Source organism: Lissotriton vulgaris, chromosome 1_1 (genome assembly GCF_964263255.1).
Source record: "Lissotriton vulgaris chromosome 1_1, aLisVul1.2, whole genome shotgun sequence".
In the NCBI taxonomy this organism is placed as follows: domain Eukaryota; kingdom Metazoa; phylum Chordata; class Amphibia; order Caudata; family Salamandridae; genus Lissotriton; species Lissotriton vulgaris.
Window position 1 is genome coordinate 2,092,824,617 of NC_141685.1, and position 25,643 is coordinate 2,092,850,259.

General features: G+C 42.9%; 1 protein-coding gene across 1 annotated transcript in view; it reads left to right on the forward strand.

Moving 5' to 3' along the window:
* Positions 1-25,643, forward strand: part of ANO2 (anoctamin 2) — a 1,660,301-nt gene that overhangs the window by 1,382,127 nt on the left and 252,531 nt on the right. The window lies entirely within an intron of this gene.

Consider the following 25,643-nt stretch of genomic DNA (forward strand, 5'->3'; position numbering starts at 1 on the left):
GCCTGTTACCATAGTAACAGTTCATGGAACACTTCTGTGAGCACAGACGTTAGAAGTTCACCACACCATGTTGCTAATGGAAAAAGTTATTTTGCTGGAGTTTTAAAACTTATCTATAAGAACCGTTAGTGGTAGCTATAGACTCTGGTAAAGATCTTTTAAAGAGTTAGCCTCCGAAATTATACTTCAAATTATAATTATCATTTCTATTTTTAAAAGTTTTCTAAGTACATTATTATCACACTAAATATTAGTGAAATGTTGTCAGAAAGACGTATATATATATATATATATATTTTTTTTTTATTAACTTTAATTAAAACAACAATAAATAACTAGAAACGTAACTTAAAGATAACAATATAATAAATAACTAGAAACATAACTTTAATAAAACAATATAATGAACAAATGAAAATTAGTGTTTAAAATTAGATCGATGTGACTAAATGAGGTCAAACATTACAAGTAAAGGTAACTCTTGGCGATATTTCCTTATTTTTACATCTGCAGTGGGCCTGATACATTTCACTTGTCTTATAGGCCTGCATTCAAGAGGTGTCTTTATGGAAGGGCCTACTGCGTCAGATTTACCTATGGATCAACAGGTCTTTAAAATAATTCAGAGATGAGACACAATTAGGTGAGAGATCAAGTCATTATGGAGGACAATATTCTTTAAAGCTTATTTACGAGCCTCCTGCGCCACTTTGGTGTTACTTTTCCCATGTGGAAAGTGACGCAAAAGTGGCGCAAAGGGCTTGTAAATAATCTCTTTTTTTCTAATGCATTTAATCGGAGGGATTGTATATCTAGGCCGCTCAGCTTACCTTGTGTAAACACTGAGACCAACAGAGTTCACAACTTGAACTCAGCTTTGGTTCTACAGGTCAGAGTGGACAGCAGTGTCCATAACTTTAAAAGAGAAAGAGAAGTGATGTGAGAGAGAGTGAGAGAGAGAAAGAGAGAAAAAACTACGTTAAAAGTGTGAGAGAGAGAAAGTTATAGATGGAGCAGTTAATACTGGAGAAAATACTCGTAGCTCACCTTTTGCCGCCGTTGACTGCCAAAGCATGTGCTGGTTCATAGTGCACCCTCCAGTTTGGTGATCTGAAAGATAGTATATAGAGTTAGTAATAGCATAGTACATACAACTGCACACGTATATTTTGGTTTATTTATTTGTACACTCAGGATACTGTATTATATCAAGTTCCACTGTAAGGAGGTGTCTGTACGCTTTTTTTTTCCAAAGTAGTATATCCCATGCATTCCCACTGCATAGTGAGTTCTCAATATTGCGTATCTAGACTTTTGCACCCTATTGACTCGCAGACTCCGGAGGTGAGTGTTTTTTTGGGAAGTCAGACGCAGATTTAGAAGCTCCTTGCACCACTTTTCCCATATTAAAAGGGACACAAAAGTGGCGCAAGGGGCTTATTCATCTGCCCCTCAAAATGTTGTAACCTATCTATTCTCACTGCCTGGAGGTAATTTTACATTCCTACGCAGTGATGCTGCTGCACACTACCCACTCTCTCCTTTCACAGATGACTTGTCGTTGTTTCGGAAACATGTCGAAGCAGCCTTCTCAGAAGTTGTTACAAAGTCCACGCATCATCGCAGAATCCTCGAACGTTGAGCTTTAGAGGTGTTGGGGGGAAGCCAATTTGGGAAAAACAACCTGTAAGATAAAAAGAAAGTCAACATTGTGTGTCATTTTTTATCAAAGGAGAGAGGAAGTGAGAGACTGACTGCAAAGAATATTCGCAGCTCACCTTTCTGTCACCGGTGTGTTTTTCCCCACGTGCCAGGACCTAATGCACCCTGAAGCTCTACATATAAAAGATAGTAAAAGAAAGATGTTATGATTGGTGTTTGGTACTATCGGAATTTGAAGTTGAATAACTTCGCACTTTTTTCACATTTTCCCTCTCGCATTTAAAAACAACTATTTGTATAGTTTATATTCCGAACATTTGATCGGTTATAAAAACGTTCCTGCTATTGGAAAAAAATATATAAATGCAATAACATTTGGTATATAGGACTGCATTTGTCTAAATTGCTGCATCGATTTTTCTATCTAGTCTGCTGCAGCCCATCGACTCCCTCCGATGCGCACCCAAGCCTCACTGCTCACCTTTTTGTGGACAGGAGACCTTCTACATCATGCAGTCCCGGCCTGCCACCAAGAAATCTGACATATAATGCTGAGTCTTGATATCATTATGGCTAACGGCATACTCATGCTCCCATCATCATCATCACAGGTTCATCACCCGCTCAGTCCTTCCGGTACCATTAACTCAGTGACCAAAGAGGCCACGCACGTGGTGGTGGGCCCCCTATTCGGTGGTTCGGGCTTACATGAGGCGTCCGAATCACCAGGACGGGCTATCACTGCACTTGCGATGGGAGCAACTCTAAAATGGCGTAGAGCATGTGCGCCCCGTCTTTTACTGGTACGGTCATGTGTGTAGTGACGGATGCGCTGGATGGGTGTAGTGTGGCTGTATACCAGCCATGAGGAAGTGTGTGTGTGCTTTTCTGACAACTAGACCTGAGTAAGTAATCAATGCAATGGACATCTGGGCAATGTTTCGTTGTTGTGTTTTCCTTGAAGGGTAAGTTGAGTGGGCTGGCCTGACGAATGCCAGTTCTGTGCGAGGCTCTAAACCATGATTCCGGAGCTATGGGCGTGGTCCCGTGGTGAGTTATATGAGAAATCAAGTGATTTTGGTGTCCGTTTTGTAGTGCTGACGTCACCCGGGTCTAAAAAAAAAGGTGTCATTATATCTGTAAAGTCCCTCAACTTGGCCAATATGGTAGGTACAGGGTATTACTGCCTCTATATTCGTTCATAGTTGCATACATAAAAGATGGTGCGCATGGCGCATTTCTGCGATTTTAAATGTTTATTACTCATTCAGTGTTGTAGCTGTAGTAATACAGGGCTGTGAAAGGTTTATGTTGTAGTTTGAGGCACATGAAGAGTAGCTAATATTTATACGTATGTGGTTATTCTGGTACACTGTAGAACTTGATGCTGGAAATCAGAGTTCGAATCTCGGAGTTGCTTCTACATCCTGTTATTGTAGAGTAATGACGTAATGTACATGTGCCTGAAAATGTATTGTAAATACGGTGCTCATGTCAATAGCTGATATAGTTTTGGGTTGATTTTGCGCTACATAAATATGCTTATAAAAAAATTGAGGAATAGCACACACTCACTGTCACAGGTAAGATGGTTGCATATGCTATTTATAGCACAGTATAATGTTGTAGGGCGGAGGAGCAGCATTTTACAAACACAATAAATACACAGACACAGATAGATAGTTGAAGTGGGTACGGGCATGTGTGCTTGATTCCATTTTATTAAGTTGTTGGTAACAAGTAGAATAGTAATCATGATATCATATACAGATATTTAATCATAAACAATGTATGCCTTCTGCTGTACAAAGGTAGGAGCATTGTATGTGAAATAATACACAGAAGATTCTATTGTAAAGGGTTCATGAGTTGTGGTGCACTGAGGGAGTGGCGGTTTGTGTGGAGCCTGCGATGATGCGTGGTCCAGGCAGACCGCACTAGTAATGCGTTATGACTATTGAATTTTGCCTTGACAAGGGCACGTGGTGATTATTTGCAGTGTACTGAGTTAGCGGTACGTCTGGTGTCTATCGTGTGCTCACCCTGCGATGATGCGTGGTCTAAGCGGGCTGTACCGAAATCATTCACTGTTGCATACTGGACTATATAAACTAGCATCGATGGTTATCAATTGCTGTGCAAACTAGGTGTACTGATTGCTCCCCATAACACATTAAACAATTCCACTTCACACAGTGCATTGTAGCTTTTACAAATTGGAGATGTATGTCTGGTGGCGATGTTGAAGGTGATATCCCAGAGGTACTTGGTATTGCCGGTGGTGGAGGTACATTTTGGCGCAATTTTGTATATTCTTTATTATCATAGTTCACAGAATGCAACGATTGAAGGTCCTTGCGCATACTAGCAGTGCAACAGCACTATTTTTTTCTCTGCTTTAAAAAAATCGAGGCTGAACTTAATGCTGTCTGTAGTGTAGATGAAAAGGTAAATTCAAGTTGTGAACCCTTCTGTGCACAGTCTACATGGAAGCTAGTAGTCAGTACAGTTATAGAACAATGCTTTTTTTCACTTATTTTAACAAAATCTGAATACATACAGTATATTTGTCTCTGTATTAAGTAAATCAAGGTCGAATTTCCTACTGTATACAGTGTAGATGCAAAGTTGAATTCAAGTTGTAAACCCTGCTGCCCGCAGTGTACATCTTATGGTGGAGTGCATCATCTGCAATTATAGTGAAAGTGGAAGAACAAATATGTATGTAGCGTGCATTTTATTCTTCAAGTAAATCTATAAGTGATAAAAAAATTTGAGGAAGAAGCATACTAAAGGGATATTATGTGGGGTGTGATAGGTGTTATACTTAGTTTGGTTTCCACTGAGTTAGTGGTACCTGAAACAACAAGGTTCTGTGGAGCCTGCGATGATGTGTGGACTGAGCAGGCCGTACTGATAGTAATGTTTTTTGTCTTGTGAATTCTGGCTTAGTAAGGCCAAGTGGTGATTTTGTGTAGGTTTGAGGGACGTTACTTTATTTGGTACTGCACTCTATACATAATGAATGAAGACTCAGTTTCATTAGGCATGTGGCGATGCATTATAGTGCACTGAGTTAGTAGTACCTTTGGGTATGAGCGTGTAAGTAACCTGCAATGATGCGTGGTACGGATAGGTCACACTGTGGGTAATGTTTTTTTACTACAGAGTTTTGCCTTTATAAAGCCTCGTGTTGATTATTTATGGTGTACAGAGTAAGTGGTATGTCTGGTGTTGCGTAGTCTGAACGGGCTGAACTCAAACATTGATTGTTGCATACTGGACTGTATGTACTTTGAGGGGGGAAAAAAGTGCCATCGATCGTTATGAATTCTTCAGGAACAAAATGATCAGAATCAGATATTTCTTCCAGTGGTGTAGCTATTTTTAGCTCCCAAAAAAAATTCAGGTTTACAATGAAGAAAAAGTGAGGTTCAAATTGTGACCTATGCTATCCACAGTGTAGACTATTTTTAAGTGTACCTTTGCACTTGCAGCGTTACATTTATTATTCAAGTAAATGTATGAGTGGTATAAAAAAAGTTGTTAAAGGAAGCATGATAAAGGGATATTGTATAGGTTTTGATAAATGTTATACTTAGTTTGGTATTGTAGTCTGCAAATAATAAATCAACAGTGTAATTAATTGTGAGCTCTGATGACCGCAGTGTAGGCAGGAGGCAGCGGTTAGCAAGAGCCCACGAACACGTGGCATTGATGTTGCGTGCTCTAAGCAGGACGCACTGGTAGCAAAGTCTTTAAAATCGAGTTTTCCAATAAATATTGGTTGTCCTTTCATGGGAGTAAGTTGCAGTAGATCTCCAAAAACCAAGATATATTTTCTCCTAAATAAGACATCTGACTCAATACGGTCATGTGGGGAGGATTTTTGGTGCACTGAGTTAGTAGTACCTTTGGCGCTGAGCTTGTACGTACCCTGCGATAATGAGTGGTAAAGGGGGGGCTGCATTCGGACCAATGTCTTTTCTCTATTGAATTCTGCTTGAGTACGGCCACATGGCGATGAATTATGGTGCAGGGAGTTACTGGTACCTTTGGTACTGAGCGTGTACGTAACCTGCGATGATGCGTAGTCCGGGCAAGCCGCACTGGGAGCAATGTTTTTTGCCTAGTGAATTCTGTCTTAATAAGGCCACAGGGAGATGACTTGTGGTGCAGTGAGTTAGTGGTATCTGAAGAACTCAGCATGTACGCACCCTGCGATGATTCGTGGTTTGGGCGGGTCGCACTGGTACAATGTCTCTTGCCTATTGTATTGCGTCATGTGCAATTGCCATGCCATCTGAATCGTGAGCCCTCACAATGTAGATCAAAGGCAGTTGTCCGCACAGATATCGACAAATGATTTATGTGACTTTTGTAAAAAAAAATCTGTTGATCGCAGTGTACACTTGAAGGTAGTACTTAGTACAGATATTGATGAACGATTTTTGTGGCATCCATTAATAAAATTGACTCTGCCTTACATAAATCAAGGCTACCTTGAATGCTGTCCGTAATTGTCTCTGCATTAAATTAATGAAGGCTGAATTTCCTACTGTTCAAACTTTAACAAAATCTGAGGACATAGTACAATTGTCTCTGGTTTAAATAAATCGAGACTGAATTCAATGTTTTCTGTAGTGCTGATGCACAACTGGTATTAAGTTGTCAATTCATCTGACCGCAGAGTAGATTGAAGGCAGTACTCAGCACAGATACCGACGACAAATTTAGATCCAAAGTTGAATTCAAGTTGTAAACCCTGCTGTCCTCAGTGTCGATGGAAAGCACTAGTTGATATAGGCATAAGTCTGCGGTGGCGTGGCGCTGAACTCGCAATGGGTCTGCATCGAAGAGGCACGCGGTCATGGCGGCAGCCACGTGGCAGGGTACAGACCTTTGCTGTGGTGCAGTCTCTTCTCTTTGCAGAAGTGAACCACGCCCAAGGCATAGCCTAATTATTTATAGTCCTACGTTGATGTTGTTTATGTTGAACTAGCCCACTCTGCTCCTGTTTCAAAAGGGGGGGGGTGAACACAGCTACATGACTGAAATATTCCCCAGTGTCTGAGATAATATGGTCGCGTTCACTATTCAGTACACTACACATATCAATGGTATGTCTACACACTGAACAGTTTTTGATTTCTATAGTGAAAAGTGTTTAGTATTTCACCGGTAGTCTTAGCGATGTGTATATTATTGTTGATGTTCAAGTTCTTTCCCTTCTACATACTTAGTTGCCACATCTCTGTAGATTGAGCTAGTGTACTGTTGAGGAGATATATTATTTTGGAAAGTTCTGTTGTCCTGTTTTGCGCTGCCTCTGAGGTAGTAGAGGGGAAGGGTCCCTGGGGGTGGTTGTGGTGGTCGTTGCACTGGGTATTGTGATTTTGTTGGGTGTCGAAAGTGTATAATTAGATCCTCTATCACATATTCCTCTTTAAACATGGGTGTGAGTTGGATGTAATTCACGCAGTACATATTCAACGTTCTTACAGTAGTTAAATTTTGATGTTAATTTGTTAGTGGTAAGTGGAACTATTGCCTGATTTTTTAGGTAGCATTGCAGATTTGATTTCTTGTTGAAAATATGGGGAAGTGGTCAACATTATAAGTAGGAATTGTCATTTAAAAAACCTTTGAAATCCACTGAAAAAAAAACAAAGATTTCATGCAGGTTATAGTTAGGAATTATCATTTAAAAAACCTTTGAAAAACCTTTGAAATTCACTGAAAAAAACCATAGGTTTTAGGGTAGTTATAGTTAGCTGGATATTTCACTCATACAAAACCACTGAAATTCCTCCATTGTAGTTAGTTGTACTAACTGTAACTCTCGTACCCGCAATCCACTGGTGATGATGTCACATATTACATCATTCATGACATGGTCAGTGACATCACTGATGACATCAATGATTACATCTCAAATGATATCACTGATGACATCACTGATGAGATCATCCATGTGACAATCAGATACACCTCATCATACACTGCTATAATCTTTCATCACTCACTGTAAAATACAGAGTACTATACTTGAATCCATTGACACAGCAATACAAGTATCTAAAAACCCACTCAGTGATTCCTAGATCTACACAAACATCTAATCAATTACCTATAGATTCACTCATACATGCTGTCAATGATCAATAGAACACTATCAAATATACATATACACCCATATTGACATTACACATCAGCACACATCCTATTCACTTATGAAGTCCTCCTACTCACTCATGCAAACAATGGTCCATACTTATATTTACTCAGCTACACACTTATACAAACACCACTTCATACTTAGGGGCACATTATGATGGAGGATTTTCCGCATTCTCCAGGCCGGCGGAAGCCACCGCCGGCCCGGCGAATGCAGAAAATCCTCTGTGGACCCACCAAAGACCCAGCGCCACATTAGGATGGCTGGTGGGTCCTGGTTTAGGTCCGCTGCTTTTCCGCCGTGGTTGGCTTACAACCGTGGCGAAAAAGGGCTAATATGGTGGAGGTGTCTCTCAGACACCGCCCGCCATATTAGGATGTCTGAATTTCAATGCCTTTACGCGGCGGCTTGTCCGCCGTGCAAAGGCATATGTATTCTTGTTTGGGAGCCCATTATGGGCCCCCAGGGGTGAAAGGGGGATGTGGGGGTGCACATGGAGGGTACCTATGGTACCCCCCTGCATTTGCGTGCACAGAGCGGCAGGCACCGCGCAATGCCTGCCGCTTTTTGCATGCAAATGCACAGATTTCATTTTTAACATTGCGGCGGGTGCGTCTTGAAGCAGCACCCACCGCAATGTTAAAAATAGAGGATGTGACCGCCAGGGTGGGGGTCACATCCTAATTGCACAGGAGGCAACTCCGCAGGCCATGCGGAGGTTCCCTCCTCCTCTATGGTCGCGGACGGACTCAAGTCCGTCCGCGATCATAATGACCCCCTATGTGTGTTATAAAGTCACTATTACAAGTCTACAGTTATCCATACAGTCACTCATGCAATCACTAAGTCTTATGTATACTTATTTTTATACAACAAATGTCACATACACTGCCTTCTATTATAATAGTTTGTTGGACATGTACCATTGAGAGATGTATTTGCTCATCAGCACATCCATATACATAATCACTCAACCCAAACAACTATTATAACATGTAGTCTTAACGTCATATACCTACTGAATCAACAATTGATTCATCTTCTGGCAGTCACACACTCCCCGCCGAACCACACACACATTCATTATCCCATACAAATATCAGTTAGCTAATCAATAACTAATATAGACTTTCACGTAGGTGGTAACCAAATGGTGCAGCAGTTTACACAACAACTGAGAAAGTAATACAGATATTCACACAGTTTAGTCACTACCCAATATATTTAGTGAGACACTCTAAATTAGTCAAGTAAACAGTCAATCACACTGCTACTAAATCCTCCATCCAGACATTTATACATCCACTCATTCTTCAGTGCAGATTGCTATATATATAATACATATTTAAATATGGAACCAAACCACATTCACTGGATGATGTTGATAGAGCGCGCAGGTCACCCCACTATGATTTACCAATACTCACCTGGGCCCATAATTCAAAACCATACATTTATTCAGTCAGGTAACCCACACTTTACTACCAGTATGTTTGTTCTACTAATTCCTATACCATTGACTTACCAATCCGTTTCTCTAGTACCTAAGACCACGATGAATCAGGGAGTTAAGTAAAAGAAAGGCACTAAAAAAAATAGCATAACATTTGAATTTATAAAATAACCACAGAGTCGGGATGGGTTCAAACTCTTTATCTAATCATCATCAAAAGTCATGAGCCACAAATTGAAAGCGATTAAACTATCAATAACCAAGATCAGAAACAGTGTATAGCTATGTAAAAGATAGATTATGCCACCCATTTAGCAATCTCGAAATAAAGGGAAGGTAAGAACAAGGAACATACTAATTTTAGAAATCAGACTTTCGTAACTTGATTAAAGGAGGGTAAAGAAAGGGAACATACTAAACCCAAGAACTTTCGCAACTATTGCCAGTTTGGAAAAAGAGAACACAATATGTAAATCTAGATTCAGTTCAGCACATAACTATAGGGAAGGTGAGAATTGGAACACACTATAATTCAGATAATCAAGCTTAACTCCTTAAAGGGAGGGTAAGAAAAGGAACATATACTATTTTGAAAGCTTTAGCATCGACTAAAAGGTGGGTTGAAAAGTGGAACACGCTAATATACAGCAAACATGCATTTGTCATCTATCAACAAAAGGGAAAGAATGGAACATATGCAATCAAAGCTTTAATGAAAACAAGTTTAAGGAGAGGACAAAACCATATGTAATGACGAACCCACACAGACTTATATTTACCTAGAATAGTGTGAAGACCAACCCTGGTCACGGGTCAGTTGGAAAGGACAGGAGAAACCTTAAAGACTTCAGTGCCAGTAGGCGAGCAGGTGCAGATCAGGAAAATCAGTATAGGATAACCCCAGAATTTGGATCAGGACCGGACCACCAAAGGTTAAGACCAGCACCCGCAGTTTCGGTTGCAACGCCTGCCCTACTCCCTCTCTGCAAGGAATTAGCCAAAACCCCGATTGGGTTACAGCTTTCACCAGCAAAGTGCTTCGCCAGCACTTCAACTTCCCCAAAACCCCGAATGGGTTCTCGAACCTCCCGACAGAGTGCTCCGCAGCGCTCTGCTCTTAGTTACCTATTGAGTGCGTTGGGTCAGTGACAGGTCAGTTATTCAGACAAGTTGGACAATTTCTATAGCTAAACCTACGCTAATTATACTGTTTTTCAGGTCAATGTACCACCCCCCAATGTTGGAAGTGTAAGGATCCCCAATTTTTATTGGACAAAGGAGGAGGATAGGTCATCACACCACCTAACACCTAATATTCTGCATTTCTGCAGTCTCCTATTCAAATTTGTGTTCACGCCCATCAAATTCAGGTTCTCAGGGCGCCTTCATTTCAAATAACAATGAATGTTCTTATTGACAAATACATTGTAGTCTTTTGACTTCTTCTAGTGGGGTAAGACGCAGGTTCCCAGGCACATCTTGGCTGTAGCTGCCATCTGGCGTGGGTTCAATGTCACAGAGTTCATCTTCTCTCTGCAGACAGTCATGCGCGGAAAAGACTTCCAAGATGGAGAAATAAGCACCTCCCAGGCCCAAAGATTACGATACATGAAAAGTAAAAGGAAACAATTTTAGAACACAGAAATAAATGATTACACTGTACTCCATGACTTTCTACACTATACCCATTACTTTATAATAAACTATATCATTAGGATTAAGCAGAACAAACAGCTTAGAGATGTCATTAGTGATGTCATGAGTGATGTCACTGACCATGTCATGAGTGATGTACTATGTGAAGTCATCAGCAGTGCATTGCGGGCGCGCAAGTTATAGTTAGCTGAACTAACTATAACGGTGGAATTTCAATGGTTTTGTATGAGAGAAACATCCAGCTAATTATAGCATGTGTGAAACCTATGGTTTTTCAGTGAATTTCTAAGGTTTTTTAAATGCTAATTTCTAACTATCAGTGAATATATGTATATATGCACTGGAAATCTAAAAACCCACTTCCCTTACAAAGAAATGGGAAGTTTGCCTCTCTGCAGCCCCTCTTATTTTTCACCTTATTCATTTTCCGCTCAATCAACACATCATCCACAAATACACACAGTTACTTACTGCCTTTCTTAGCTGGGCTTATAAATTATTCTTCTTTAATTCAAATTCAAAGTGCAGGCCCTTTATTCAGCCTTCTTTGTAACTACTATCCATCAATAGCAGTGGGTAATTTCCACACTTCCGTCCTTTCTTGAGTCCTTACTACCGCACACTATTTGTACTTTATGCACTAGCTTGCTTCCTTAGATGTGCTACTGGTTTCTCTTGCTCCCACTGCGGAATCCAACACCCTATCTGTGTAATGAGCTGGAAATCCAAAGATTCTCTTCATTGACAAGGCAGTCAATAGTTTGTGTGTCTCCAACCTTTCTTATTTTTCATCTTTTTCATCTTCCACTCAATCAACACATCATCCACACATACACACAACTACTTGCTGCATACCTTAGCTGTGATCATCAACTATTCTTTTATTTCATATTCCTATTAAAAATGCAGGCCTGTATCAAACATTTTTATTGTAACAAGTAACCCAGCCGAAGACATTGTAAATGTGCACACTTGCTCCCTTTCTTGGCTGGGGTTATCAATTATTCTTCAATTTCTGATTCTGATTCAAACTCAAGGCCCTTTATCAAGCCTTTTTTTGTAACTACTGTTGCAGGAATTCTGCTCCTACACAAAACTGTGCATAAAGACTTAGGACCTCAATGAATTACGGTGTACCAAAACCCACCTTAGTACCCAAACCCCCTACCCAACTAGCAATCAGTGACTCATTGGTTCTTTGTCCTATAGCAAAAACACCAATGACTAGTCAACCTAGAACATGCAACTTAGATTACCTCAAGTAAGCTAGACAAAAAGAGCACTCTTTCCTTATAGTCTTACACCAGTCCAAAACAAGGAGTAAAAAAAGACACGTGTAAGTTTGAAATGTTTATTTCTAACGCCGTAATCTCATGCACAGTACCTTAGATAATACAACCAAACATATTATCAGAAACAAGGTTTTCAGCATTGTTACTATTCCATAAAATACAAAGGGAGAAAGCATCCTATATTGCTAATGGGAAACAGGTTTAAAATATACTTACATTTCACCCTCCCTACCTACCAGGTTAGTTTATAACTGCATAAGGTCTCATAGGATTACATGGACGGCCCCATACCTCTGGTAGTCAGCAGTAGTGGATCACATTGAGTTCTGCACAAACTGTCAGGATACCAATGTTCTCCAACTGTGTCTAATTATGCCTCCACACTACATTTTTAAATGCGCCAGTATCAGATGTGGCCACAGCTGCATATGTGTTATAGGTCGAACGTGCGAGGATCATTCTGAATAACAGACACAGTATCCAAGATAACCTTGATGCTCCATGCTTTCACTATACACACTAAACTAGCGAGGCAGTCTAGAAATAAAGCATAACAAATTATTCTCATGTGAAAAAAAATACTCAGCCTTCTCTAAACAATATCAAAATTGCGTGCCGTGTGCAAAGCAAAAATGGCGTTTAAGCTTCTAATAAACCCATGCTAACGTAACACGGTGTGAGTGCAAGGCTCAGCCCATGACACCCTCCCTCGATAGTACCACGTGATATAAACGTGGACGAACTGGGAACGCAGAGTCCAAGCATGAAAAGCAGAGTCAAGTTCAAATTTGCATACAAAATTATTCGCTGTTTGATAGAAAACAGTAACTAAATAATAAAGAATAGGTGGAAAAATAAAAGAGTCTCAATCCCACAGCGTATAAGCACAGTATGTAGCAACAGCCTCCAAGAGGAAGTCATTGTTCTCATCTGAAAACATTTCAGCCATCCAATTCAATAGTGGGAATGAACATACATGTTCCTCAACGACCAGAGCCTCTATCACCATCTTCAATGTAACTGCGTGCCAGGAAGTCATGCGCCCCTGCAAACTTCATTCCAACATCTCATTATTCCATGTATCGCTGCTAAGGCCATAATCCCGCCGCCAGAACAGAGCAAGTCATGAACTGGTGATAATCCGCGTTGGGAGACACCGTACTGCAGAGACACAAATCTAGGGCCCAGTCGAAATCGCAGCTCAGGCAATGGAAGACAGGTTGAACGCTTGTGAAAAAGGAAAATCGAAACGATAATCCATAAGCTGCACTCAATGCAGCCAGAGGCAGTGCTCCGTAATAACTAAGCATTCAGTTGCGGAGCAGCAACAGCCGAGAAATATTGTCGTGTGCTGCAGGATGTGCATCCATATTTAAGTAAACAAATTAATAGAAGCACACCGGCAACTAATGCGAGTATTAAGGGGAATCCACCAAAGTTGCTGGAAAAAATCGAATGAAAAAATGCAGATAAGACACCAAATATAGTTTGAAAAGAAGTCACAAGACCACTGCTTCTAACTTTAAAAAAGTGAGGTAAACCTGTAGTCAAGGACGCATTAAAGATACTCTGAATTAACTCCCCAAAATACAGAAGCACGTCTGTATTTAATAAATCATACACTTCTGTGCGGGTGCTTGCTACATGAAGGACAAATGTTTCTCTAGCAGATGTAAGAGCGACCTCTTTTTGAGACAATAGCGCTCTCATACGGCTCACTTGGTTGACTCTTCTTTCAAGGTCGGAATCGACGGCCAGATGGAAACATCCAGCTTCCCATGCAGAGGAGTAAGCAACTTTTTTATAGCAAACCACACGCTAAATTACCGTAATCATGTAACCGATGCCTGGTAACATTGCACAACAATCTGCATTATTTCAAATTAAATAACTCACGTTTCCAGTTAATTGAACGTTGGTATGATAGCAGGTGTTGCAGTGCCTTTCAAAACTCACACCAAATTAGGCGCATCTTGATTACAAGAGCCATGCAATTGTATGTGTCAACAAATTAAGGAGAGATGTGGTGCTATTGTGCAATCCTCGCCATTCACATAGACTTCTTTTCCCTCCCTCAGACACCTATATGAACATGATAATAACCAAGCTTCATGGAGATAAGCGCTGCCTAAACATCCATATCTGCCTACGGCATAGTATTACATGCAAACCTCAAACTTAAACAGGCTAAAAAGTAACGTTATGATACCGTGGATAAGCCACACAGCTGAATCGGATTTCCAATGAGTGACCACTTTTAACCATTCTCATAGCGCGCCCTGTGCTCTGATTTGACAGTGAGAGAGTGATCGCACCATAGTTTGTACTGCTGATCATTCTCAGCATACGCTACGAATACGCTTTCACGTTACACGTCGCTTGAAAAGCTCTCGTGTGACGTCATGTACGGCACCCCGTATGCAAAGACGCAAATGCTTTTAATTGTTTAAATACATATATTTATGTATTTATTGAACATACTAACAGAACACATTATTTAGGATAATTATGAAAACATTTTTTTTAAGTTCCAATAATCCTACATTACTTTTAAAAGCAATTACACCATTCGCGGTGAAACGTCATGCATACTTGCATCATAAGAACACCGTAATAACAGCGTAACTGTACGCAAAGCCATGTGACTTTAAAAGAAGAGATTTGATTGGTTCATAACACTTTCTATTACAACTGTTGAAACTTCCGTCCCATTTTAATAATTCTACTTTGACTTTCAAAAAAGAAGCCTCTCTTCTGAGAATCTTGTCAAATAGAACACAGGTTACCATAATAACAGCAATGGACTCATCTTCCAGCCATTCTTCAGAAGAATATTTCATTCCTAAAGAACCTCCAAAGAAGAAGAAAGAAGCTCCTACTTGTCAGTTTTTTACTTTTCCAGAAGGGCAAAAACAGGTTAATGCTCCAAAAGTAACCTGTAAAATTTTCCAAACTCTTTCAAGGGATGATCCATCTCAAAAATACACCTTTAGCACAGCAAATATGGAGCGACACGTGAAGAACTTACACCCCAACAACTTTGCTCAAACTGCAACACAGAGGTTGAAGGACAACCCACCTGCTAATGCACCAAGAACATCAACTGCTGCACCAGCATTTTCAGCAAACAGTCCACACACACAAACTCATCCTGATTTTGCTCAAGTTAAAATTCTATACATTTATTGCAATAAACTTTTGTGTTATGGGAAACAGTCAATTGACTTAATAAAACGCAGGAAGCAGCAGCAACACTGTCCTCGACATTACTTTTTTTTCCCTTTTTTTTCTTCCTGTTGGACACTTCCAAGCCCGCCAATATAGAAAAAAATTGCCCCCGGGATTCCCCCCCCCCCGGAGCTTATTAGGAATAAAACGAACTTCTAGTTTGTTTTTCCTTTTCCACCGCATATGAGTACAATACGCGTAAAAAGCATTTTTTTATTTAAAAAAACAAACAAATGTTTGCACCTAAACAGCCATGTGAGACCCCCTGAGCAGGCCTAGCGTCAACATGTTTCTACCCTACCCACTTTCCTTATTTTTCAACTTTGTTTTACTGTTTTCTTGTGACTGGGTGCTACCGAGGCACAAGATGGCTGCCAACACTTCCTGGTTTGGAGTGTTGACAGACAGTTGACATCCAATCAGCATGCAGCTCGTGCTCGTAATTGTACGGATTTCTGTACGGATGCTGTACTTCGTCTCTAGATAACGCTATGATTTTACTTTTGATTTTCTCAGGGACTACTGAACGGATTTACACCATTGAACAAAAAGCACAATCTGCGAACCGAACTCTACCTCTCTGCCAAATTTGGTGTAATTCCGTTCAGCTGTTCGGGCTGTTCGGGCTGTAGCCCTGGCTAAATGTCCCTAAGGAAAATTGCATGGGAAAAACCCATTTTGGGACCCCCTTTTTTCTCAGCCTCCACTTGACGAATCACCCCCAAACATTCTGGGAAGGAGCGGAGTGGAGAAGGCCATTTTCTTGGAGAAATTCGCAAAAATTCGTCCACCGGCGCCAAAGTTATTCCAACTAGAATGTTGTGGATTTCCTATGGAAAAAAGGTCCTAACTATAACTACCTACTGGCGACTGCCAGTAGGTAATTTATATATATATATATATATATATATGAACAAGGTGGATAAGTCCACCGAAACAGAAACAGAAACAGAAACATGTCATCGTATGAGTGTTTTGCCCAATAAACACTTCTTCCCCACTCCAAGGTGCCGGTGCTTGCTTTTGAGGATTGAAAGAGTGGGTTTGAAAGGAATATATATATATATATTATTTGAAAAGGTCCTAAATAAAATTCAACATCTTGCCTGAAATCGTGGGGTCTGTTTTCTTCTTTCGCCACGTTGTGGAGGTTATGCCACCCTTGCTTCTAAGTTGTGGAACTCTCTCCCCTTGGAGATTCGTTCCTGCACTGCTCTTCTTCCATTTAGGAAGTTTTTAAAGACATGGCTGTATGGCTGAGATACCCGCCACCCCCTCTCGACACAATCCCCAAGGATGGGAAACCGGAAACCGTACTGAACTTTTGGAAGGCGGGAGGGAGTGACCCTCCCGGCCGTATTTATTAAAATATGAAACAAAATCAAAACATTAAAATTAACAGTTTCATATTATGTACAATTTCATTTCCACATTACGATGTTTGGCTAACCTTAACATATTTCAAATACAAAGGTTCTCCTAGCCGAACTAACATCCTACAAAACATTTTAACTTGAAATTGTACATCCTAACGTTAAGGGCCAACGGCAAGGTCGTAACCGGTGTCAGATCCCTAAACCAGAATTACCCCCCCCACTTGCGAGGGGCGACCGCACAGAGGCTGTACCTCATGTGCATCTACCAATTTCCCTTGACTTGACGGGGGCCCCAATGAACTCGACGCCATTTAATGGTCGTCCGAGGACTCGTGTGAGGTGTCTAGAAGGTAGCGTAAACCCCCCTCCCCACCCCACACAACTTACCACATCTGCCGTCGCAGGTGTCCTGGCCCCGGGAAATTCCCAGGAGGGGCCCGTAGCCCCTCCTATCCAGGAAGGGGCCTTGACCACCTTCCCTTTCCTTTCGGCGGCCCATCCTTAGAAGGGACCGCCTCCCCGTTGAGGGGCCAATGGCCACCTCCCCCGGGCGCTCCCATCCGTAATGGGTGACGCCCCCCCCATAGGGATCTTCCAATTACTGCTCACCGATCATGACCTTACCGCCACAGGCCGGATAGTTGACCGGCTATCCGGACCCCCCACAAAACTCCTGCCTAAAGGTCATGCTTTAAACTCTTTAGCCAAGCTATGAGGTCTCCTATGAGTAACTCATTCCCCACCCGGGACAAATGGACCCCATCACCCAAATACATACTGTCCCCCTTGATACAACCATGAGGAATACAATGCAGTGCACTTGAACGAAACAATCTACCCAATTTGTTATTTACTTTCTTCACAGAATGATTTAAAGCAGAAACCGAATTCGCCCCCCGCCACACTCTACGTGGAATCATATGGGACCATGCAATTGTGCACCCTGGAACCCTTCTCGCCAACCAACTTACTGTGGAAAGTATCGCCTCGAGAAGAAGTCGTCTACCAGTGGTCACCAAATCGTTGCCCCCAAGATGGACTATGATTATAGACGGCGGTGACCTTGTCCGCCCTAACAAGCCCTCGAAAAAGGATTGAAACTGGTCAATACAGAGCCCGCCCCTTCCGTAGAAGGTCACCCTGTACCCGTATTCCCCAGCCATGTGAATCATGTCACCTGCTTTGAATACGTCCACGGCACGTCTCACGTATGAGTGGCCCACGACCCACACCACTTTTTCCGCAGCCGGTGATGTTTGACCGCTGGTTCCCAGGTGTCGGGTCGACTGCACAGTCCGCCCTGCCTCGTAAGCTTGCGAAACTGTAAACCAAACAAAAACAAGAAGCGTGAGTACATGATAGCAGCTTCACAACATGTGCAACCGCACATACCTTTTGTAACAATTCGAGGACCAACGCCCCAAACGTTTCACTTTTTCTACACTCAGACCCCTGGCTGTAGCCTCAGTAGCAGCCCCTATCCGAAAGGAATGGGTCCCAAACTCGCCGGGGTTCAAGCCCGCAGCCGAAATTGCCATTGCCAGCACCCGCTGGAACTGAAACCTCGTCAGTGGGGTGGCATCAGCGTGCCTCAACAAGGTCCCCCCCCATGATGACGCCCTCTGCGCTAAATATTCCTCTACGCAAACAACAGGGCACATGGGAGATCCGGGAATCCGATGTATGACTACACAATCCCCTATCGCACCCTGATCGGCCTTGGACCTGACAAACGAGACAGTCATCGTCTCCCTCTTTACCTGAATGTGCTCTCTGCACAGTCCCCCCACCGTATCCCGCTTGTTCTTCGCCACCAGTTCGCTTACCCGCATTGCCCCATGGAATGCTAACGCAAAGGCGGCCCGGAATAACACTGTTTCATACTGGGATGAACATGTCGCAGGGAGTACAGATAATAACAGGGCCAACCTATCCAGACCTATCGGGTGCCTCTCATCTACTCTGCGATCCTCAAGGCGTTGCCACCCACGTAGCGCTTTCCGCACCACGAAAGACGCTGTCGGGTCCTGGATCCCATGAGCCCTTGCCATAAAGGAAATGGCGGCCCGATGCCTCTGGGCCGTAGCTACGGATTTGCCTGCCTGATGTAAAGACAGCAAGAATTTTACGAGAAGCTCTTCCTGGCCCCAAAACTCCCCCCTAGCAGAACCCAAAAAGGACCAATAGGAACGGAACGCCCCTTCATATGCCTTCCTTGTCCTGGGTGCTAAACTCTCTCCCACGAGGTTTTGTAGTTCGGGGCACCGAGAGACCAGAGAGCTTCGGGAAAGGGCGCCGCTACCGGGTCCGCTGTGGGCAGAAAACCCCAGAAGGCCTGCATACGGAAACGAGAAAGCGCATCAGCTGCTTGGTTCAGTACCCCCGGGACATGTCTTGCCCTAAAGAGCACATTCAACTACATACACAATAACACAATTTCTTTGAGCAGTCTCAGAATCCATTTGCAACGTGCTGCCTGACTATTGATCCACTCAACCACGGTCATGTTATCAGACCAGAACACCACAGAGTGATCCCGAAACCCCTCAGGCCATGTTTTCAGGGCCACCAAAATAGGGAAGAGTTCAAGAAAAGCAATGTTACTCGTCAGCCCGCACTCGTGCCACCATGACGGCCATTTTTGAGCCGACCATTGCGTACCGAATATGGCACCAAAACCCACACTCCCCGCCGAATCTGTCCATAGCCCCAGCTCCTCGGAGGACACCGCCGGTTTGTTCCAGACAATTCGACCATTAAAATCCGCCAGAAATGCCAACCAAATGCGCATGTCCTGGCGAATCTCTGCCGAGAGCCTCGTGCGGTGGTGTCCTTCCTTAAGACCGACCATGGCTTGTGCAATCGAGCGGGAAAAGGGGCGGGCCATTGGCATTACTCTAAGGGCAATATTCAACTGGCCCACCGTTTGCTGCAATTGAAGCAAGTTTACCTTAGTCTCACGAATGCATGTTTCCAGGGAGGCTCTGAATTTTACCACCTTTTCTTTGGGTAACCGAAAGCAACCCTCCTCCGAATCGAGCTCTATCCCCAGAAACTCGAGTGAAGTCGAGGGAGCCACAGTCTTACCTGGTGCCAACGGCACACCAAAATGATTCATTAAGCCACAAAATTCTTTTAAAGCCTGTCCACATTCTGGATCCCCGGCTGCCCCCAGGAACAGAAAGTCATCGAGATAATGCATAACATGCTGAAAACCCGTCTTTCTCGTGAATACCCATTGCAGAAAACAACTGAACTTTTCAAAATAAGCACAAGATATGGAGCATCCCATTGGCATACATTTATCCATGTAATAGCGACCCTGAAACATGAAACCAAGGAGACGCTGATCGTCTGGGTGTACCGGGAGCAACCGGAACGCTGACTCGATGTCTGATTTTGCCATCAGCGCCCCGGGCCCCAGGCGATTCAACATGGCAACGGCCTCATCGAAAGATGCGTACCGCACCGAACACACATCCGGGTCTATCGCATCATTCACGGAAAGACCTCGCGGGGCTGACAAATTATGTATTAGCCTAAACTCACCCGGGTCCTTCTTGGGGACCACCCCTAAGGGGGAACAAACAAAGTTAGCAACCGGTGGTAAATCGAATGGACCGGCAACCCGCCCTTGAGTCACTTCTTTCCCAATCTTTACCTGTACCACCGCCGTATGCTGCAGTACCGACAGTTGGTTCTTACAACTTGTTTTACCCTGAAAATTCCCCACTGGAATGCGGAAACCATACGAAAACCCGTCTCGCAACACACCAGCGGAGACATGATCCGGGTATTCATTGAGCCAAGGAATCATAGCCATGGTATCAACCGGGGTAGGTAAAGGCGCCCCTCGGACTATTTCAGACCTGTTTGGCGCTTCCCCTACCACCGTTATCACCCGTTTTGGCTCTGCACATGGTCTCGGGATGGGAGGACTGTCCACAACCCCACAGTCGTGTCTAAACTTGCATGACCCCTGGGGCCTCGTACATTTTCCCCTGTTAAAGTTCCAACAAATCCCCTTTTTACCTGTGTTGCCACTCGACTTCGAGTGATGCTCGTTACCTGCACCCGTCCGAAAGGGCGTTCCAGAGGATTGGCGGGAAGATTCACCCCCGTTACCCCCCGACAATGGTACCTTTAACATGCCTGAATTCTCCATTTTTTGCCAAGAAATAGAGTCATAACAATCCCAGGTCAGAGCTGGGTCGTGCTCTTTGGCCTTCCTAAAAACATTGTCATAACAAAACCACTGATTGCCCTCGTATGATTGAGAATACTCCATGATACGTGTCTGATATATGGGCAACTCGGACAACAACTCAGGCCTTTGCTCCCCCATAATTGAGGTGAATATGCCAAACGCTCTGCCCCAAGTACCTATGTTCTCATCAACCTTAAAGGCGGCCATTTTGGCGTGCCAAACACTCAGATGCAGAAGCTCTTTTTGGCCCTTCACATGTTCGATCTCGTAATGGTCGGTAAGCAAAGAAAACATGTTCACATACTTATCAGCCCAAATCTTTTCCTTAACTTCGAGTGGAACATGCTGGGCCACTTTCTCCCTTCGTGAGGGTACAGACCCCTCACCCGCAATCGGCAGTAGCCGCTTACCTGAACTAGGAGCTGTAATCGCTGCCGAACTCGTGCCCGCTGCGGTCTCGCCCACCGGAACCTGTGGGGGAACAGAAGATGGTGCCTTCGCAGCCTCTCTAGATTCTCGCAATTGCTTCATCACTGCCCTGGCGTCATCCGCCGTGGTGCCCTCACTATCTTTTCCCAACCACGCTGCCAGTTGTGCAGCCAACTCGGGAGGCATATCCTCCCCGTTCACGGGGGTGACTACCACGAGGATCGGATGCCCCTCCTTCGGAACCGGGATTGGCTCCTCTATCGGTGTATCGGGAACCGGGGCCTCCCCCCCAGGTGCCCCCCTCTTGGACCTCTTGCCTCTCCCGCTGGGGACTACTCCCGGCAATGCTGGTCCGATGATTCGCTTCGGGCCTCCCGCCCCGTTCATTGCCGCCATCGGCTTTTTCAACTCGGCTATGTCCTTTACGAGCATGCGGAGCATCTGATCGGTACCGACCCGCTTTCCGACCTTCTTGCCCGGCATTCTCCAACGAAGATATCTGTAAGAACAAGAACAAAATTACAACGCTCAAAATTGGCTCTTCGTTCCGTCTCGAGCTCACGTGCAGCGGGGAGGTGCAGCTTCAGAGCACAGGAACAAGAGGATGCTTTCTTGGTTTTTTGCTCCTTTTATCCGTCTTCGGGCGGGCGTAAACCCGCCTCCGCCCGCCTCTGGGGGCGGGGCTGGCGGCTTCAGTGTCTAGGACAACCCACTCCAGGGCGGGAAAAAGCGCGCCCCGGCTACGCCACTTCGGGCATACCAGCCGAGACTCGCCTCCCGCCCAAGATGGCCTCCCGGGGGGATCGGGGTACTCCACCATACGTTCGGGGGGACCGAGTGGTCGCCCCTTTCCATTCACCCAGGCTGCGGCCTAGTGCTTGAGGTCTCTTTGTAAAGTCAGTGCCCTGTTGGTCAGCGCCATGAAACCTTTGGGTGTGCGAGCGCTTTATAAAACTTTGATAAGATAAGATAAGATATATATAGCCACTTTAACCTCTCAAAAAGGACGACGATGCCGTGTGCAGTTGTCAAACACCTAAATTGGCCAAATAAATGGAAGCACTTATGTTGCCAGCCGATTAGCATTGCAATAGTGTTTGAAACCAAACAGAGCAAAGTCAAACACAGCTAATTAGCAACGAAGTAAAGCTTTCGATCACAATTTGCACTAGAAATGATTACAACAAAATCTTCCTACAGAAAAGGATGAGAAAACGTATACATTGGAATTAAAAGACAGGCAGGAAATACGACTTTAATAGACGACACCATGGAAAATAGAGAAAAAATTAGGCAGGATTTCTTATCAACCATGTTTGAAAAAGGAAACATGGCAAAGGAATTGGAGACTCAAAATGTAACAGCTAAAACAGATATAAAGAGCAAGCTGAGGTTGTGGGAAAAACTGAGACGGAAGGAAATAAACAAATCTTGGATACTAATCACATTAAAGCAATATCTTGAGGTTCAAAGAGTCCCAAGAGGATTACGTATAATGTTAATGCCAAACCATCAGGATACGACAAATGAATTATTACAGGATTGGGGAGAGCATATATTAAATTCATCATTGGGTTTGATTCAGATTCTAATTAAACACATCAAAATTTCATTGAATAAATTCAAAGAAGAACTGCAAGAATTGGAAAAAGAACGGGGTACTTTAAAATTCAGTGCGGAAATGGCTAAATTCAAGGAGGACTTGGAGAGTCAAGTTGAAAAACACGAAGAGGTAGTTCGCCAAAGGAAACATACAAAGTTTGTACGTGATACTATTGACTACTCAGAAGGAAGGATTTTCAACTTTGCCTGAAAGTTCGACACCTTTAGGCAACAAATGCCAACAAGTACTGCAGGTAGTACATCAAGCAGTTTCTCATCACTAGCTTCAACGGAAGCGAGTGAAAATAAAGAGCTAACAGACGGAACCAAACAATCTTTTTTAGGTGACATGCGCCTGGTTTTGCAACAGAAACAGTGGGAACAAAACCGGGAAATGCAACAATATCAAAAGGGAAGAGCAAGAGGGCGTCAGTGGCAAGGAAGAAACCACAACGTAGAGGAAAGGAGGGCAAGCACATCTCTGGACAGAGTGGGGGCAATGACAAGAAGTATGAAACAGCGGAAGGAACGGCAATAAATGAACTACAAGTAGTCAACCTATCGTCACGTGAAATATCAGAAATGGAAAAGTTCCTACTGAAGAAAGAAATAAACAATTGCCCAGCACAACATATGGATCTAGCACAAATGAGAATAGATCTATATCTTTATGTAAGAAAAATCAAATTTGCTAAATTCTTTGCAGAAAATAAAAATGAAAAGACAAAGGAGACAACAATTCATATAACTGAATCAACCCTAAAAGCAAAAGAATCAGAGGATTAGCTAACATTACTGAACCTCAATGCTTTAGAAGGTGAAGAAATATCTTTGAATACGATCTGCCCACAAATGGGAGCAGGATTGAGTGACAAAGGCCCCAAATCGAAATTTTATCTGCAACTAGCACCGGGGAAAAAGGTGGATCTCTTTCCGGAAGCAGTCATCCAAGACTTATACAATCTGAAGAAATCATATCAGAAGGACAACTTTAACAAGTCTGAAAGGGAAGCTTTAAAGAACTTAGCAGCTGATAAATAAATAGAAATCAAGACCGTGGACAAAGGCGGCAACATTGTCGTCTGGGGAAAGGAGGTATATGTCACGGAGGCACACAGACAATTGAATAACACAGCCTATTATGAACGGCTAAAAACCAATCCAACGCCGCACATCAATTGATGTGCGACGTTGATTCAAAATTACGACAATGACAAGCTCAAAATTTACTTGATGAGGAGGAAAGGAAGTACTTAACAGTTGACCACCCAGTGATGGCCACTATATATTTTCTCCCAAAAATTCATAAAGACAGACACAATCCCCCTGGACAACCAATTTTATTTGCCAAAGGTTCGCTGCTCGAACCAATTGCAAATTACATTGATTATTTTTTACGGCCATTTGTGGAGGAGCTAAGGCCCACATGCATCAATCTCGGCTTTTGCGATTTCTAAATTGCGATAAAAAGCGATTCGCAATTTAGAAATCGCAAAATCCTATGCATGATTATTTTTTAAATATTTATGCAATTCGGTAGAAATCGCTATTTCTACCGAATCGCATAAAAAATGCGATTTTGAAATTGCGAAATTGCAATTTCCATTCATTCCTATGGGCCAAAAGGCTCATAGGAATGAATAGGAATTGCGAATTCGCAATTTCAAAATCGCAAATCCTGATTGCATTTCAAGGGTGGTGAAGGGGGTTCAAATGAACCCCCCCAGCACCCCTGAAATGTATTTTTCGCATCATGTTGCACACACACATGTCCTAAGGACATGTGTGTCCGTAACATGAATGCTTTTAAAATGCGTTTTCTGTGTTAATTACACTTTTTGCAAATTTACCGAGTAGTTCAACTACTCGGTAAATTTATCCCTCTAATTGCGAATTCGCAATTGCAAAAGTATTCATGCATTGCTTTTAAGAAATCGCAAATTTGCGATTTCTTAAAAGCAATTGCATTTTTGGAAATCGCAACATTTTTGCGATTTCTAAAAATGCTTGATGCATTCCAAAAAGCATTTTTGGAATCGCTAACGGCCGACTTTAAGGAATCGCACCGTTTGCGACTCCAAAAATGCTTAATGCATGTGGGCCTAAGTTCCTATATAAAGGATACCAGCCATGTATTGAGAACATTGCAGAACATGAAATGGAGAGACACATATCATGTGATAACTATGGATCTTATCTCACTTTATACGACCATTGACAATGATTCAGGCCAAAAAGCAACTATTTTCTGCGTGAAAGGAGTATCTATTTGAAACAGCACAATGAAATGTTGGAAGATATGATGAAGACGTGCTTAACGGAGAACAACTTTCTCTTTGGTGAAGAAATGTTCTGACAAAGAGCGGAACAGCCATGGGACTTTCCTTCAGTCCAACTTATGCATGCCTACTAATGGGATGGTGGGAACAAGAAGTTGCTTGGAATCCCAAAAATCAGAAATCTGTGGAAAAAATAGTGAGTTGGATGATATGCATCAATGACTTGCTAATTATATGGAATGGTACCAAAGTGGAATTCCAAGAATACTTTGACATCTTAA